At 36.7% G+C, this 19926-nt stretch overlaps 1 protein-coding gene across 1 annotated transcript in view; it reads left to right on the forward strand.

The window, feature by feature from the left end:
* The first annotated feature begins 10589 nt into the window (after window positions 1–10589).
* Window positions 10590–19926, forward strand: part of LOC134751791 (homeobox protein SIX1-like) — a 36686-nt gene continuing 27349 nt past the window's right edge. The window contains exon 1 of the mRNA XM_063687280.1: window positions 10590–11285. The gene's annotated coding sequence lies outside the window, so the exon portion shown is untranslated. The remainder of the gene's footprint in view (window positions 11286–19926) is intronic.

The raw sequence follows: 19926 nt of genomic DNA on the forward strand, positions 1-19926 counted from the left end.
GATCTGTGAAATTTTCAGCTGTCTAGCTATCACGATTCATGAGATACAGCCTGGTGACAGACAGCCATGTTATTTTATTATATAGATGGCATATCTATATAATAAAATAACATGGCGAAACTATAAGGGTTTCTAGTTGACTACGGACTTTTTTCGAGTGTTTAGTGCATATGTTATACATAAATATCGTGCTTAATTACTATCCGGTATCCGGCCGGATACTACGTAACTATTCCGTATCTGGCCGGATAGTTAAAATATGGCCGGATAGGCCAAATACCTGATAGTGACCGGATATCCGTTGCATCTCTACAAAATATCGTAATATTTCATAGGAACTTTGCAATTTTTGAAAACTCTGGCACATTGCTGTCCATGGAATGTCCTTAAAGGTGACAGTCGAATGTCTACTGTAGCTGCATTACTGCCGCCGCTGTATCTGTCAATTTTTTGACAAAATGAATGACGTGGGCGCGCGCGTCCAAAGGGCCTACTGCGAACAACAAAGTTCGCAAATTACGGAATTTTTTCTCTTTGTTCTCCAATTAAGGCGTAATTAGAGTGACAGAGAAAGATGCCCGCTATTTGCGAACTACGGTGTTCGCGGTAGGCCCTCAACTCTACAAATTCACAAAACAATGAAAATGATTTCCACCACCGCTTAGTGGGTGTGGCGCCCCGCCCACCTCGAAAGCCTTATGCGCCGTCTCATTATCCGTCTCGCTTGCACTCGTGCTGGTTTTTAACTTTTTAAGAAGTTTTAGTATTTTTACATACTTCTAAGTAGGTATATAGTATGTAAAAATAGTAGATTGTGTTACAAGGGAGCAAAATGACATATTTACGGCGAGGGCGTACATTGAATCCTAAATGAAGCGAAGGATTCTATAATAGAATCCCGAGAGTAACGAGGGATTCTAAAGTAGAATCCTGAGCGTAGTGAGGGATTCAAGTGTGTTACGCCCAAGATGGAAATAATTTTGCTGCCATGTGACACATACTGCTTTTCACATCACCTATGTTTAAATTATTATATTAAGCTAAAAAAATAATGTGCAAAAAAATGCAAAAATAGTGTCCTCGAACAGAAAAGTGTTACTTTGATCCCTCCTAGCAGGGAAGAAAAGTGCCACTTTGATCCCTCCTAGCAGGGAAGAAAAACCCCTTTTTCGAATTGGTGATGTGAAAAATTAATTGTCGTTAACCGCTTTTTGTACAAGGTGGTACAAATGTATTTTTTATATACTTACCTAATAATATATGTGAAACCTTTATTGTCGTTATATATAATAATAATATACAAATACATCAATGCATAGAAAACACCCAAGACTCAGGAACAAATATCTGTGCTCATCACACAAATAAATGCCCTTACCGGGATTTGAACCCAGGACCATCGGCTTCACAGGCAAATCAAATCAGTCTGTAATGAAAATAGCTCGTATATTTTTATTTCATTCGAGTTTGAGCTCGTGACGAAGTGCGGTGTCAGGTGTCCGCGCGGTGGGCCAGCCTGCTATCCGCGTGAGGCCCAATGTGCAATACAATGCACACTCCGTTTCAATGTAATGAGGGCTATCGCGTATGAATTCGCCGCTAGGGGCGCTAGTGTAGATGGTGGTCTTTTCCATAGTTCGAAATGTCAAATGTCATTTGTCACTTCAATGACTGACAGCTGTTCTATAGTCTTTTGGACCACCATCAACAGAGGCGCCAACTGGTGAGCAAAAAAACGATAGCCCTCATTACAACCTTTTATAACCCAAGTATTTATTTTATGGCATTGATTTTTCAAGCTAACAAAATTCATCCTAATTTTAAAACTAACACGGCACTTAATCGCGTACAAACTTACTTTTATTTATGGCCTGACGTTTCGAACGTGACGTTACGTTCGTGGTCACAGGCAGACTGGCGAGGAATTGTATCAACATCTTCTTGCTTGGGTTGGGTTTTGCGAACTACCCGCACTCGATCTTGATTATTAACTTGAACGCTAGGGTTGTCACTTTGCCTACACATAGATGGACACAGTCTAAGGAAAAAACGTGCCTCGAAAATCAAGAAAATTTGATTCTCGATCAGATGGCGCCACTAGTTTTGGCCTACACTCGTATAGAGGGCGTTGACTGTTTCGTTTGTTATTTATAATTTTAACGCATACCAGTGAAAGAACATGGGTCAAAATCATATAAAAATAATTAATGCAAATAAAAAAAACATTTATCCATATTTAAATACATTTTATCGTATTTTTATGAATATTTATTTTTAGTTTTAAAGTGTGTCGACAGATGGCAGTGAATTTACTGGGGTTACAAAATTTACTATGACAGTACCGCTCTAGTATAAGTTACTCTATGCTCTAACTTACTGGCCCTTCTAAAGTAAAGTAAAGTAATTAATAAATTACTAGACATACACTCCAAATCTTACCATGATTGTAAAAAGCTCCATTGGCTAAAAACTAAATCATATGATGAGACAGAGAACTTACTACGTTGAATCTAAACAATCGCACACACACACATGCACACGCACATGCACACACACACGCACATACACACCTACACTCACATCACACATCCACACACGCTCTTACACACACACAGAAAAGATCTCTCTTTACGCTCGTATTATTTCATACATCTACATGTAACTTTTTAAATTGTGTTTCTTTTAATTTCTAATGTATTATAAATGTGAATTCTAAAATGTTAGATTAATCTATATGTTTGTTTAGTTTAGGTTACTTTATTTACATAGTTATAGTTTATAGTTAGCATGTTAAATTTAGAATTGATTGTATTAGTCGTGTTATTGTTTCTATGTAAAAACATAGTTAGGGAAGAGCGGTGTCTCCCGACACAGGCATTCTTATGCTTACTGGGCGGCTCCATCCCTTTAAATCATTATATATTGCTAATTTATTAAATAAAGAATTTTTGTATTTTGTATTTGTATTTTGTATCAACATTACTGTTACTGGAGTATATAAGGACTAAACTATAGATTTAATAAAATAACCTGTAGCTTATGCGGAGACGGTGTGGCAGTAACAATAGTATCGAAAACGTTGGCATGCAAGATAGATGCACCATTACTCAAACACTGGACTGGAACAGTCAACATGTGGCAGCAACAGATGTTGAGAAATGGTACATCTAGATTGCCTAGATTTTATTTATTTTATTTGTTATTGTATTTTATTTTATAATTTATTGTACCTATGTGTGTGTTTTGTAAATTGTAATTGTACATATGTCACTAACCTTAATTAATTTTAAGTTTTGTTGTAATTATTAACACTACATAGATCAAAATGATCGAAATAAATAATTAAATTGAAATTAAGTATTTTTATTTCATTCGAGTTTGGGTCCGTGACGAAGTGCGGTGTCGGGTGTCGGCGCGGTGGGCCCGTTCGTCCTCACGATACAACCAAGAGAAAGTACAGGCCCTCAAAGCAAGTATAACTAGCTAGAGAATGGAAATGCAGCGAGCTGAGAAAGAAACCGAAATATCGGCCGAAACACAACTTTTTTTTATAGTACGTGGCAAACAAGCGGTCTCCGTAGCCTATGTACGCCTGCAACTCCAGAGGGGTTACATGCGCGTTGCCGACCCTAACACTCCGCACCCTCGAGCTCTGGCAACCTTACTCACCGGCAGAAACACAACACTATAAGTGCTAGTGTTATTTGGCTGCGGTTTTCTGTAAGGTACTTGTTGGGCTCTGCTCTAGATCTGGAATGACATCCGCTGTCCTGTGCCCTACCACACAAAGCGAGATGTCATTAACAGTGCCAATACCTCTTTTTTGGACGTAGTTCAAGGACATACCCGGGTCCTTTACTTTTATGCCGAAATCGAAACTTCGGTCGTATACATTAAATTGTGTAAAAATATTTTCTATAATATTAATAACCAAGAAAATAGAGATTATGTTTGTATGGAGAAACGATCCTGCGCGTCGTCCGCTATCCTCTTAAGACACAATGTAACAATGTCTGTACTTCGCCCCACCCGTACCAATTTAAGATTTACCTTTACCCGAAAACAGTTTATTGAATGTGTACAAGCCCCAGGAATCCCAAGAATCCTGCTAACGACACCAGAGCCGAGTTTACGATCATAGAGACCATTTCCATCGTTTAACGTTTGATGGCGTTCCAATTGGTCGTGAAACTATAAATATACTGGAGGTTGCACGACAAAACAACCGTCAATGTACATCAATATACATAAACTTAAATATCCAAAAGGAAAATGGGGACTGCGTTTGTAATGTTTGTATGGAGAGCATTTTCGCGCGGTCATCCACATTCCTCTTAAAACCACATTGTAATAATTACTGTACTTCGCCCCACCCGTATCTATTTAAGCTTTACTCGAAAACAGTTTATTGAATGTGTTACAAGCCCCAGGAATCCCGGGAATCCTGCTAACGACACCAGAGCCGAGTTTACGACCATAGAGACCATTTCCATCGTTTAACATTTGATGTTTGATGTCGTTTCAACGTAGTTCCAATCGCTCAACAAACTTTAAGCTTCTACAGATGTGCAAGAAATGACACAAGTATTATAGTAGTAACGAATTAATAATCAAATTCCGCAATGTATAAGCAAGACGCATGCGATTATCGGTAACGTGTGGAGAGGCCATTATATAAAAAATACTGGAGGTTGCACATCAAATAAATCTTATTATTCTTTTATATAACGTTAACCGGGAATCAACCCATCAAAGGAAGAAACGGAACAGTAAAAAAAAGAACAGTAAAGTAGATGAATAAGTTCTTCAATAGTAGATTGTGTCACAAGGGAGCAAAATGACATATTTACGGCGAGGGCGTACATTGAATACTGAACGAAGCGAAGGATTTTATAATTGAATCCTGAGCGTAGCGAGGGATTCTAAAATAGAATCTTGAGCGTAGTGAGGGATTCAAGTGATAACGCCCAAGGTAGAAATAATTTTGCTACCATGTGACACATACTGTTGTTCACATTACATATGAAGAAATTATTATGTTCCAAAAATAATAATTACCTAAAAAAATAGTATGCAAATAAGAAAAAAAAAACCGTGTCCTACAACAGAAAAGTACCACTTTGATCCCTCCTAGCAGGAAAGAAAAGTGGCACTGATCCCTCCTAGCGGGGAAGAATAAGCCCTTTTTCGAATAGGTGATGTGAAAAGTAAATTTTCTATTGCAACTATAAAACATTGTAAGCTTCTTAGGTAGTATTGGTTCTTTCGACAGCTCGATTCAACCAAGTGGCAATGGTAATACACAACCAGAGACAAATAAGACAATCTACCCTCGAGTTTATGACCATAGAGAGCCATTATTTTTTTCACGCGCTTATCTGATGTGTAAGGGTCACGATAAAGAGTCGACTCTTTATCGTGACCCCATCGGGAGTAGAAATCAAAATAAATTAATATTGGAGGATGATCTTGTAGTGTTTGCATTTTTTGTTGCATTTCCAATGTTCATAGAATAATATTCATACTATCTAAATGCCTCTTTTGCCTCTACTTGTCTTATAAGTATTATTCTACGAGTATTAGTGTAGGAATTGTGAGGTGTCGATAACAGGGTAGTTTACCTTATTAGACAAGTACAGTGTCTTTTTGGGCTTCATAAACTATTATTTAAAATTAAAGCATCCGAATTTCAATAATGTCAATCGCAATGAGGGCTATCGTTTTTTTGCTCACCAGTTGGCGCCTCTGTTGATGGTGGTCCAAAAGACTAAAGAACAGCTGTCAGTCATTGAAGTGACAAGTGACATTTGACATTTCGAACTATGGAAAAGTCCACCATCTACACTAGCGCCCGCTCTAAAGTCTCTAAACTATACTTCCAACCAGCAAGTTGTATCAATTGACGCCACACCTCACATGGCGACCCTGCCAGTGCGGCCTCGTGCTGCACTGATAGCGCACTGCGCTTGCTGACGGACAAACAGACAGACAGACAGACAGACAGACAGACAGACAGACAGACAGCAAGACAGACAGACAGCGGAGTCTTAGTAATATTGTTATTGGGTATGGAAATGACTATTGAAATTTCCATACCTAATAACCGTATGCCCAATTTATTACTTTAAAAACATCAAACAGTAAGACTGAAAGTAATCCATTCAAATTACGCCTCTATCGTGAAGCTAGAATGTTCAAATTGTAATAACATGCATGACATTGAAAGAATTTCCAACTAAACAGGGGTTAACAAATTGGTACCCTATTAAACGGGGGACGCTAACAATGTGCTGACTAATGGTCTAAAGATGCTGAATGATTTCTGGGTCTGTAGTTCATTGAGTTATATTTACACGATGGTCTTTTGTGGTCGATTATAGTGAATGAATGTTTAAGAATTGCCCAGGAGGCGTATTCTGATCGTAAACAGGTTATGAATTCGATCTAGATTTGTTGGATATGATCTGTCAAAGTCAAAAGTGAGATTTCAGATAAGGATAAAGATAGTTTATTATTCATGTAGGCATATTACAATGCGCTTATGAACGTCAAATAAAGCTACGCCGGCTCTTACCCTACACCTCTGCCTCGAGAAGATTTAAATCCTCCCTCGATTAGAGGAGGGTATCCCAATATGGGACCGGCAACAAACTTGGCGGGACATATATTTTCAAAACATTACATCTTATAATTAACATGCATTACGAATAAATAAGAAAATATATAAAGCAAGAAAATCCCACTCCCATCTCCGAAAAACGTACGGAAACGCGACTAAGGTGGTACGGCCATGTAATGCGGAGAGACGACGGCCATGTCGTGCAAAAAGCTCTAGCTCTGCCAGAAGGTAAAACAGGTAGAGGAAGGCCCCCTCTGACGTGGTGGACGAGTATGGCCAAACTATTGGAAAAAGCCCAACTACCCAACCCGAAAACTCAAGACAGATTGTCTTGGCGCCGAAGGATAAGGAGAGCCGACCTCACCTAATGTGGGATAAGGCAAAGGAAAAGAAGAGAAGATAAAGAAAATAAAATAAAAAATCTTTCTTCAATCAGAATTATCAGAAACGTTACCTTTGATACTGACGGATCACAATCCATATCTAATTCATAACCTGTTATTTACAATCAGAATTACATTACTAAACTTTTTTTTCTAATTTGGAACTTTGTCTTTTTTAATACAATTGATTTTATTTTTTATTTGTGATTTTAATTGTTTTTAATTGTTGTTATTATTTTGTTTTTGTTGTTGTTGTTATTTTAATTTTTTAGTTGCCTCAGGGATCTAACGGGCTGTACACTTTTTAATAAAATAAGTATGAAAATAGAATCTGTATTACAGAACAGTTTAAAAATGCTATCATTCTCAAGAAGCGGTTCTCAAGTCACTGGGGTATAATAGTATACCCCAGTGACTTGAGAACCGCTTCCTTTGAAATTTTGAAGTAGTAAAAAAAAATTACGTCATATAATTGAAAAATGGCCAGACTGCTGTATTTGACATGTTGTTAAACCATTATATTGGTGTGAATAACATAAATTATTGTCATTTTATAGGGCGTGGATTTATTTTGGGGTTCTTTTTGGTGGAATATGTTATTTAGAAGTTAGTAGTTGAAAAGGATTATTCGACGTTCATGCCAATACCGTTTCTTCCTATTCGCAATTCTGCACAATCTGAATTCCACACAATAGTATTTCACCACATTCGCTACTGTGCACAGTCATTATTTGTGTACAGTAGCGATTCTTCCTGTTCGCAATTCTGCACAATCTGAATTCCACACAATAGTATTTCAAGAAGGTCTCCGTTTGAACTTGGGCAAAAATGCTTTGGTATTTCCAATATGCTCCTCTATAGGTTACATTTTTTTTAATTTCTCGTGAAATTTTGTCAATTCAGTTTTTGGTGTTTTTCGAAATGGGGGTTCATGAGGTCACAGAGACAGAGCTACCTACTTAGTATACTTAATGAAAAGGTGGCGTGTGGATTCCAACAGGTCGTTGGTTTGTATCTCGGCTTGTCTAGTCAGAATTAATAGTAACTTATCGGATATTCAGACACAGTTGTATTGTTTATGAATAAATGAAAGAAAAGAAGAAATAAAGATGACCAACCAACGTGCTAAAAGTATCTGCTACCCTCTTATAGTTTTTTTTTCAATTCAAGGTGATTTTTCAACCTTTACTCATATTTTACGAGTTGAATCACCTATGTAATAGGTAATTGAAACTTTTATTATGGGACCAACCCCGAAGCAACGAAAAAAGTTGTCTGTTTCATACATTTTGGCTGGTCATGTTTTCTATGGTAGAGCGAAAATCAAAACATAGCTCCCAAAGCATAGTTTAATTTGATTAAGACGCGCACTCATTAAGAGTGTCTCAAATAACCACATGTTTAAATATTTGCCACACTATTTAAAAAGGAACTTGAACTACCTAAAAACAAATAAAACATTAAAGAGGCGGCAGTCTGTTTGCTCATTTCGGTCTATTCTTACATTAAAAAACACCTTTAAAAAAAAGAATCTAGAACTCGAAAAAGAAAAAAAGTGAAATATGCTTTATGGGTACGAGCGTAAGATTGGTACTGTTGGCATTGTTATGTTGGTAGTGAACATAAAGCATTGAATATAGGTGATTATACGCTTATTTGCCGGCTTTTGTGCTTTCGAGAGCTTTTGTGGCGTTTAGCGGTAGACATCTTGTTTTTAATGACAGATATAGGGGTGCCGATTTAGGGATGAATAGGGCTATACAAAATATACTAACTCAAAATAAGGGTCACTAAGAATTTTGATCATTATAGGAAAACTAATTTCATGATTATCGAAATATGTGAAACAATTGACTGCTTATTTAATTTTTATAAGCCTTAATAACAACCAAAGCCTTGTTCTACGGTTATAAAAAAAAATACAGGATGTTTTGTGAAAAATACAGGGGTGTAAAATGTAAGATAGGTTGAGAATTTTACTAACTTTTCCGGCCAACAAAAAATTTAGTACCCACGGATTTTTAAAATTAATAATGTAAAGTACTAAAGATTTACTCATTTACACATCACAATAAGAATATAGGCCTTACCACTTTCACTTTTTTTTTTAATTCAAGTTGAATCGGGTAAGATTTTTAGGACATCAAAATTAATTCCAGTCCAAATCGAAAAAAAAATTATCCACGGGCACAAGATTTTTATTTTATTTTTATATTTATTTTATTTTGGTACATGGAAAACCAACAGCTCTATACATATCAAAACTATTTTTTGGAGATCAGAAAAGATACTTAAAGATCTAAGCTACGCGTATAGATCTGACATTTAAATTTGGTAAATGAGGCACCAAACGCCCTGCTTTCACGTTGTGCTTTTCACGTAACGTTCAAAACACTTAGCGCCACTTGCACCATGCCAGTAACCCGGGGTTAACCCGTTAAACTGTTAACCCAATGTCAAATTGTACTCGTAACAATGGTAACTCCAAGTTTAACCGGCTAACCCCGGTTTAGTGGAATGGTGCAAGTGGGCCTTAGTGGCCTCTTTTGTTTAAAGAAAAATTCAGTTGAAAGTTCAGTTAAAAAGTTTCAATTTTTTATTTTTCAGCAAAAGGCCCTCCAGATTAAATAAACAATTTTACTTTTACATGTACACTACGTAACTAGGGGTAGGTACGTAGGGGTGTAAGGAACCCCTCTCGTCTTTTTTAAATTCGCTCTTCACCACGTTCAGTAGTGCCGGCAGTCAAGCACTACTTCAATAGACCAATCCACCATTCCTCTATCCATCGACAATAGCCTTTTTTATTTTAAAAACATCTGCAACTACATAGACAAAATCCGATCTTACGACCTTTTTCGGTACGCACAGTGACGTAAAAATGCCGGTTTTTCATAGGCAGGATTGGCTGTTACGACGTTTTTTTTTAAATTGTAGTGGATTATACTGATCTTAAGATAATATTATGCCATTGTTATGCTCTTGTTATCTGCTTTCAATACAATTAGTTTGAGAAAGATTTACGATTTTTAATAAGTAGTTAAGTGAAATGTATGAGTTTGGCAAAACTGACTCTACTGTACTACCTAAATGTACCTATACCTAGGTCATAGTAGATGATAGGTGTAATAAGGTCGAAAAGTCGGCGGCTCGGCGGTTCGTTAAAGAAAGGGGACTACTAAACAAACAAACATATATTTATCTTTATCTTTACAGTTACATCATCGTGTAAGAATGGGAGTTCGTAGAGTATGGAGAAGGGACCTCCAATATTAAAACTCTACCTAAAATTTTAACTTAATTCGATATCCATTCTAAATGGTGAATTTATAGCGAAGTTTTGTACTTCGCAGGTAAATAGACGAATTTGTAATAAAAAGGCTACAGCACCCTTAAAAAAAATAGTTGCAGATCTAGTAGGCGCGAAAAGATATCGTCCCATAGAAAATTTGAATTTTTGAAAATTTGCGCCTTTTTCTATTGACAAGATTTGCTTGACCAACTATAACAAAAACAGTTTATTTCTAAAAAAAAAGAAAAACATTTTATGATATTAAAATTCCGACATAAAATATTTAGAGCAAATGCATCTCATCCAGTTTCTTGCTCTACAAAACTACATTTCGAGATACAGCTTCAGATGTCCATTTCACGATTTAACAGAAAGCATAAATTCAAGAAACACCATTTCCTCTCACATAAACTGCCAAAAACGACGTAAAATTCACTTAAACCTGTTTAAGTATTACAGCATCGGATGATTTAATCAAGTCAGCTGTGCCCCATTACCCTGAGTAGGACGCACGAAAATACCTTACACAATTTCTGAAACCGTTGCTGCGGATGGACCGAATACGCCTACAAATAATAGTTCCAATTGTTTCACAAACTGAAAAATGGCGATCCCACGCGGAGCCAATAGAAGGCGGTGCCGCACGACCTCCAAAAAACACCCCATTGGTCCATTCAAACCCCACGGTACCACTTGACCAATCAGAAAGCTTAGAGGAAGTTCGAGTCAAACCAGTTCCATTTTAGCTCCGACGGCGCGCGCACGCGTTTCAAATTTGGAACGACTGGCATTTAAATTCGAATCTTCTAGCGCCTTTCAGTGTTTGTTTTTTAAAAGGTGTTAAAGTGTCGTTGTCTGATTTTGCCGGTTTTTACGGTTATTGTTTTAAGTAGGTTGTGTTTCGTCACTGCAAGGATATTATTTTTAGCATTTAGCTTGTTAAAGCTGTTGTTGGCGTGAGACGGATCTTAATATAGCTGTGCGCATTTGTGTGAGTATACCAACCGTGCCTTCCTTATTTTCGCTCGCGACCGACGGCTGAACTTTGTTTGGCGCTAAAAAAAGCTGCTCTGAATATTTTTGTTGATTTCCTGTCACTGACTGGCCTGTATCGAGCATTCACTGTGGCACGAGCCGCACGAGTGCATAACTTCACGACTTGTCGGAGTATGTCGAGGTAGAGCAATGGCTCCTGTCTCTATCATTCGCTTTACTGATCTGCCGACTCTACCACGTACCATGAATCCTCTCTTATTAATACAGTTTAAAAAAAAGAGGGGTAGTCTATCTCGCGTACGAGATACTGACGCGGCGCTCCTGTGCTAAACCTGCAGGTCTAATGACTACCATGATAAGAAGGAAGGAACCAGTAATACCCACTTACATCCCCTGCGGCGTTTCCGTCTATGCCGTGCCGGGGGGGGGGGGGGGGGGTGCAATGGGGTCCCACCGTGGCCTATGGACGCCTATTGATATATGGATATTAGTCACACACTTTCGAGTGCTCCCGAGAGTCGGTCTGGGTCTCCGTCTCCGGCGTGTCTTTGTCGGCCGGAGTGGACCCCAAGGGTCCCGCAGGAATCTCAGCTCTGGCTTGCCTTCCTTTGAAAGGGAAAAAGGCTCAGCTAATGTCTGTGCCAAAAGGCTTCGGGGCACAGCGGCCCCAAAGACTTACAGCAACGGACGCTGTTATTCTGCCACCGCCTTATTTGTATCTAGCTAAGGACAGTATATTAAACATTTAAACTATTACATATATAGGACCGGATAGCACAACCGAATTATGCGCAGTGGATAAAAAGCTGCTATCTTAACTAAAATTAAATATCTATAGATATATATGTTATTCTATTAGTACCCTTAACACACTGAGGGTACAATACAACAATGCATTTAGGATGCTGATGGGGCTGCCGCGCTACTGCAGTGCTTCAGGTATGTTCACGGAGTCCAGGACAGACTTTCATGCCATTATGCGTAAACGTGCGGCATCCCTGATGCGACGCGTGTGCGCCAGCCCCAACAGCCTCCTACGTGTAGTGGCCAGCAGGCTGGATTGCCCGTTCCAGCACCACTGGGTGAAATTTCATGTCCGGTGACAGCGGGCAATCTAGACTGCGCAGTTGATAGGTTAGGATTTTTTGTTAGAGTTTTTTGTTTTAGCCTTAAGTAATACTAACCTTATCCTTGTTTTGTTTTGTTATTTGTTAAGTACTAACCAATGTTTATGGATACCTAATGTGTCTGAAATAAAGTTTTTCAATTTCAATTTGAATTTCAATATAGAGCAGGTCACTCAACCAAAAGTGTACGTTACTTCCTTTTGGAGGTTCAGTAAAGAGGCCTTGCAACGTAGTTGGAAAACTGCCAGGGACTTACAGTTAAGTCCTGGTGGCGGCAAATTGTTCCAGCAGTTACACGCAGCATAGCGAAAACTACCTCTAAATAACTGAAGCCGGAGTTGTGGAAGGGAGATACGCTCTTGTTGCAAACGCAAACCTTTAAATTTTCGGTTAGGCTTCCAGTCAGGTTTACGCGCGAGATAGGGTGGAATGCGAGATAGATTGTTTAAGCATAAATACCATTGCCGCAAGCTTGGATATAAATTCGTAGTCTAGGACTATTGTAATCCAACCATAACCCAACTCTCCCCGCGAAACCTACTCACCCCATTTTACAGTACGCAAATATTTTATGCCAATAATGCCTTATATCATATTGGAAAAGAGCTGGATAATCTCTCAAACTGCTGGATCGATTTTTATCAAACATAGCTATAAGAACCACCGCAACAGAGCGTTACAGGTCAAAGCTCAAAACGTCAGGTACAAAACACATATATTTCACATTTTACTTTCATCCGACATCCGTTATCGGATCGGGCAATGTGAAAACGCTATAACGCTTGCCAGACTTTCTGTTGTGCAACATTAATTGTGTTGGGGTCGTTTTAGTTATCGTAAATTCTCCTGAAATCCGTCCCGATTTCGCATACTCCTTGTTATTTTACAAATATTTTTATTCTCTTAGTTAGTTAGTCTTACCAGGCCCATTTGCACCATTCTACTAACCAGTTAAACCTGGTTACCATGGTTACCAGTACAATTTGACATTGGGTTAACGGTTTAACCGCTAAACCTCTGGTTAGTGGGATGGTGCAAGTGAGCCAGATGTGTTTATTAAGCTTATCAAATATTCACGTTTTTTCTCTACTCCATACTATATTTTTTTTTTTTTTTAAGCTCAGAAGTCCAAACTCGGGGTTTGTCAGAGAGGTATGGAGCGCAGCATATTAGGTGTGAAACTCGAGGATCGCATCCGGAACACCACGCTGCGCTCTAAAACCCAAATAATAGATGTAGCTTGGAAAGCGGACAAGTTAAAGTGGGACTGGGCTGGTCATGTCTGCCGCATGCCGAATGACATGTGGGCCAAAATAACCACAGAGTGGGTGCCCCATGAGTCAAACCGGGGATCCGGCAGACCACGTCGGCGATGGCGGGATAACTTGGACTCCTTTTTGAGCGACTGGCCAGATGTAGCTCAAAACCGGGAGGAGTGGAAGAAGAGGGGGGAGGCCTTTGCCCAACAGTGGGACACAATAGGCTCGTAATAATTTATTAATTCTACTTTATAATAAGTTTATACTTATTAAAATGTCTTTTATAAGTAATTTAAGGAACATTTTGTTTACGTTAGAGTTAGATAGGTACACGAATCGGGTTTAAATTAACGTGTGATACTTATTTATTTATTTATTAAGAGGTTAAAACAGAAACAGTCACAGAAATACAGCGTTTCTAGTTATTATATATTATATTATACGCTAGTTATTATATTTTATTTTACAATAGCTTGAAACTGTGAGCATGCAACAGGGAGCATGAGAATAAATCTACTTCGTTAGGGTCTCTATTGTTTCCCATAAAAACAACTCTATTTTAATGTAATTTAATTTAATGTATTTATATTTTTAATGTAATTAGATCTAATTTAATTGATTTATAAATTTTAAATGTAAAGTAATGTAATTTAATGGATGTGTAATTTTTAATCAAATTTTATTAAATTGAAGCTAATTTATTTATAATTTTAATTTTAAATAATTTATTTTACAATTTATGTGTGTTTATTAATCCAATAGAATAAGTTACTAATATATTATGGAAATTGAATTTCTGAAATAAATAATTATATAATTTAATTTAATTTAATATATTTTTAAGAACTGTAAACTAACAAAATATGGGCCGACAGACCTGAAATAAAGATTTTCAATTTCAATTTCAATAAAGTTTTAAGTGATAATGTATTGTTTGTCCACATTTTCGTTAGTCATAATTCGGTTTTTCTCAGAAACGCGTAACTTTTCAGGATTGCCATAAAACAAGCCTAACCTAACCTATCTATAGGATAAACTTACGAAAATCCTGAAAAGTTAACGGTTTCAGAATTATGACTAATGATAATCTGACAATCATTACAGTATGGCTCAATAATATAGATATAAGTCCGTAATATAATATAACTCCGTAATAGATGGATACAGTCTAAGGAAAAAACGTACCTCGAAAATCACGAAAAGTTGACTCTCGATCAGATGGCGCCACTACAGTTGGCCTACTCTCGTATAGAGGGCGTTGACGGTTTCGTTTGTTATTTAACAATTTTAACGCATATCAGTGAAAGAACATGGGTCAAAATCATAAAAATAATTAATGCAAATAAAAAAAATCATTTATTCATATTTAAATACATTTTATCGTATTTTTATAAATCTTCATTTATAGTTTTAAAGTGTGTCGATAGATGGCAGTGAATTTACTGTGGTTACAAAATTTACTATGACAGTACCGCTCTATTCTATTTTATCCACTTTGGTCAAACAAAGGGACCCCATGCACTTCATTAAGAACCGTACTGACTGATGAGATGCATTCCAGCAACTATGCAACAACGACTTAGCAGTTTTGTGCGAGCAACGGTTTGCTCGCATTACTATCAATAAAGTTATTACGCTGCTTGAGTTTACGTATTCCTAAATGACAATATAATATATATATATATATATATATATATATATATATATATATATATATATATATATATATAATATAAATATATATATAAATATATAATATAAATATATATATATATAATATATATAAATATAAATTTATATTTATATTGTCAATAATTCAGATTATTGGTTTGTCGCTTATCTATCGCATTAGGCAAAACCTGTAATGATAGATTTGTTATTATTATAAAATAAAATAAACCTGTATAAAAAATATGGTTGTCTGTAAAGTCGCTTTACGGACGATAATTTTGCGTGATAATGTCATAAGAAAACATTGATGAAAAATTGCATACTTTTATTTATGAATTGGAATGACTTATTATCACTGAATTATCATTATTTTGTATACGTGACACTTTTTCGTACATGCTACCGGTGTTCATCGATTTATAAGACGTTATCATGTCAAAACTCAAAACACATAAAATACATCTGCGAAAAATAAAGATAAACTGTATATATCGACCTCTATTTTTTATTGATTCTAAAAACTAACTAATGATGTGACATACTCACATGCAAAATGCATGACCGATAACCATATGGCTGCTGGGCTGCACTGGGCCATGTGTTTCTCATGTCATAGTCAACAAATCTGTCAATGGTTTGACATTTGTGAAATATAACGATAAATCTATGGATGGTATAGAAAGGATCGCAATCTCTTATGGCAGAATTGTTGTAAAAGTAACCGCGTTAAGCTTTAAATAATAGTTCATAATCTCTCCGGTGGCGCTAGTTAGGCTCTGGGACATGAGTATAACATGAACCATATAAGGCAACAAATAACCCGACCAAATTACGTAGGTTGTTTTTGGTAGTATTTCGGTGTATGGTGGCGCCGCCTAATTACTGTTTTTTGATGGACACTTTTCATACATACAGATTTGGCTCCTTTATACAGTCTCCATGGATAAATCTTTCAAAATGTCAAATACATACAAGTTTTGGGGGTTTCAAGCTTTTTATCGGGAATTTCATTTCATTTCATTTATTCCTTGCTTAGTGTGTGTACAAAATTTTCACTTCTTATTCATAATTGTGGTAAATCTATGTCCATCTTTGATTAATCATGGTAAACAATAGATATAGTTCAATAAATGTTAGTGGTTTACAAAAGTGACAACTATAGTTGGTCAAACCAAATTGGCGGTAAATAAGAACAAAAAAATATATACTCCTCCTTTTCTTTTGGGTGCTAGTACTAGTGTAAGACAAAGATATATATTCTCTATGTCTATGTTTGAAATAAGACAGTCCTTTGACAAACTATAAAATATATGCAAAATTAAACAGATTGAAAAAATGCCACATTTCGACGTTAAAATACCTTTGTGTATATTAGAACGTATTGATTTTATAAAAATAAGCATAAAAGAATTTTGAGATCTGTTTATTGGACCTAGGCTACATCTACAGTGGCGCCAACTGGTGAGCACAAAAACGATAGCCCTTATTTTGTTAATCACCAGATTTGTCAATCAAAATTTACTATGTTCTACCTAGAGTCCGCCTGACTAAGGCGTCTAAGCTAAATAAAACTGTAGTACAGACTTTGAAGATATGATAAAGTACGGAGTGCCACTACGTTTATACCTACACGTTGCTACACGTCATATATACGAATTCGATGTTTTTAGTTGCACCGCCACACTATCACTGCAGTCTGTGCAGAGTTGGTTTTGGTCGACTCTATGTAGAAAACTATTATTCACAACGACGGGGCTTAATCGCGTAATACATTGTGATACAAGTGTGCTAAGTTGGTCACTACACACGAGGCGATATTGTGCGCGCGAGCTGTAAGAGAGCGCGTAATAAGAAAGCCGATGTGTGTAATGACCAATGCACACGCGTTTCTTACGACGTTTTTCAACACACTTGCGAGGAAAAAAAAGAAACTTTCATATTAATCAAATTTTAACAGTTCAAAAAAACCGCGGGCGGCGGGCGGGCCGGCCGGGCCGCGGCAGGCGGTCGGGCGCGCCGGTGCCCGCCAGTCAGACTAATTAAAGAAGGCTCCGTTTCCATGCATATTATTAGCAATCAGTTACGTTCTTAACTCAGTCGGATAATATAATAAAAAAGCACGAGTGTTTATAATATACTGAAAAAGCACGCGTGTTTACCTAATATCTAGGATTATGAGCCAAAAATCAGTGGAATAAATACGTCGTTTTGAGCAAGTGTGTTGAAAAATAAGTTTTAAATTTACCGACGTTTCTAGGACGGCGTTGTTCCCGTGGTCTCAGAGAAGACTGGCTAAAGATGACATCAACATCTAGGCGCGCGAGTTTTTCGAACTACCCGCACTTGGTCTTGTTTAAAACTTATTTTACGCGATTAAGCCCCGTAGTTGTGAATAATAATGAGTAAAAATCGTGAAAGTTTAAATCAGTGTTCTATGTAGGTAAGTCAACATTTTCTATAATCGATTGTACACAACATTAGAATATTTTTCCACATTACGCATTCGAATAAGGACTTTTTCTTTTAGGAGGGATCAAAGTGGCACTTTTCTTCCCTGCTACGAGGGATCAAAGTGACAATTTTCTGTTCTGGGTCCCGATTTTATTTCTTTTTTGCATACTATATTTTTTTTAGCCTAAATCATAATAATTTACTCATAGGAATTGTGAAAAGCAGTAAGGTAGGGTCGCCTAAGATCGGACGTGACATAAGACCGGATGCATAGACTTTACCGCTAATTAAGCGATATTTTTGGCAACATAGTTCCGCCATTTTGTTCTGTCCCTCCCGTTTGTTTTTTTTGTAAAATTTTGGTACCGCGCTACTCTGGGGATTCGATTGTAGAACCCTTCGCTTCGTTCAGAATTACCATAAATATTTGCTTCATTGATTACATTTGATTGACATGATACAAATTATAGTTAAAATTATATATTTAAACATATATGTGGTATTTTCTATCAAAAGGCGCTTACGCCAATGTTAACGATGCTCCGATATAAATACAATGCCGCGCGACGCTGTGCGGCGTAAGCGCCATCGACAATAAGGTCCCTTTTCATTGAAAATGCCCCATATATTTTTTAATACTTTTCATTAATATCATCAGCTTGGGATCACTCATTACTCATTAAGCTTTAATGTCATCTAATTAAATGTACTGTTTATTTTTAATTTTAATCATAAGCTTACTATTGTGTTGACCCTATGGTCAATACAATAGTTTACTGTTATGAATGAATAAAGAATATATAATTTGCTCCCATGTGACACAATCTATTATACTATCTAGGATTACATGACAGTGTCCGTTTTCTTCAATACGTAGAATCCCGGCCGCACACTGCGCAGTCGCTGCAAATCAATAAAAAAATAACCTGATCAAATTTAACGAGCGTTCCAAAACCAATAAAATTATCACAAAACACATGTCTCAAATGTAACTGAGTTTATTAGACCTGGCAACCGTAACTTTTGTGTGAAATGACGGTACAACACTATTAATTAACCCCCCGAGTCGAGAGTATAAAAGACCCTTTTTATTGAGCACAGATAGCATCAAGATTTTGAACATACGCCTATTCTGCCTCTAGATTTAAAGATTTTAAAGGGCGTATTTACGCGCGTTTGTACACTTTATACGACTTTTTAAAATAGGCCTTGAGATTTTGTTTTCTTAATTGTTAATCACATCTAATAAACGGTTATTTTTATTATCGAGTTTGATTTGGAATTAGTTAATATTTAATTAAGGGAATCATTATATATCATGCAGAACTAAAAATGGAAAGGAACATTAATATTAATTAAAATATTTAATTTCGTGAGATAGGAAACAACGTTCGTTGTTGCATCTATTAATAAGATTACGTCTCCCACTAATCATTTCATCTTCTAAATCTAAAATAGTCTTAAATTTAACGTTCTCATTTTAAAAATGTTTCCAAACGATGCCGAGAAACGAGAAAACTATAGTAAGTATAGGTATTCCGTGTAAGCTAACTTTGCACAGATTTGAAAAGAACAAAGTGAGGGGGGTGTCATTTTAACGGCTTATTTTCATAGAAATTAGACAACAATGATAACGTTGATCCACACTTTGTCATTGCAAATGCCATGTAGAGTTGGCCATTAGGGCTAAGATGGTCGGTTTTTTATCATTTGTCACCATGCCTGTCACGTTTTAAGAGGCCGGTGTCGATTTTAGTCGCAAAAATGTAAAATTGATAGATTTAGTCGGTGAAATTGTACACCTTTTGTTACCTAATTGAAATAACAAGTACTGGTTTCTATTAGCGCATCTTCTTATCTTACCTTTTATCAGATCAATTTGTTGAAAACAGACTCACTAAATTAGTAATGTTTGCTTTTCTGATGGACGTTTAGGTAAACGCGCGTAAAGCACTGATTTTGTCGCTCTTATTTGTAAATTTCGTAAAGTTTGGACGGCTAAACATGGTCATTTTGTATTACACATATCCTGTACTTGACGTTTATCAGACTACATTTTTATTATTATGACTTTGAAGTAGTGTAAATGAAAGTTAGACGAAATCAATTTTCTCCAGAAATTACTTCA

Source organism: Cydia strobilella, chromosome 23 (genome assembly GCF_947568885.1).
Source record: "Cydia strobilella chromosome 23, ilCydStro3.1, whole genome shotgun sequence".
NCBI lineage: Eukaryota > Metazoa > Arthropoda > Insecta > Lepidoptera > Tortricidae > Cydia > Cydia strobilella.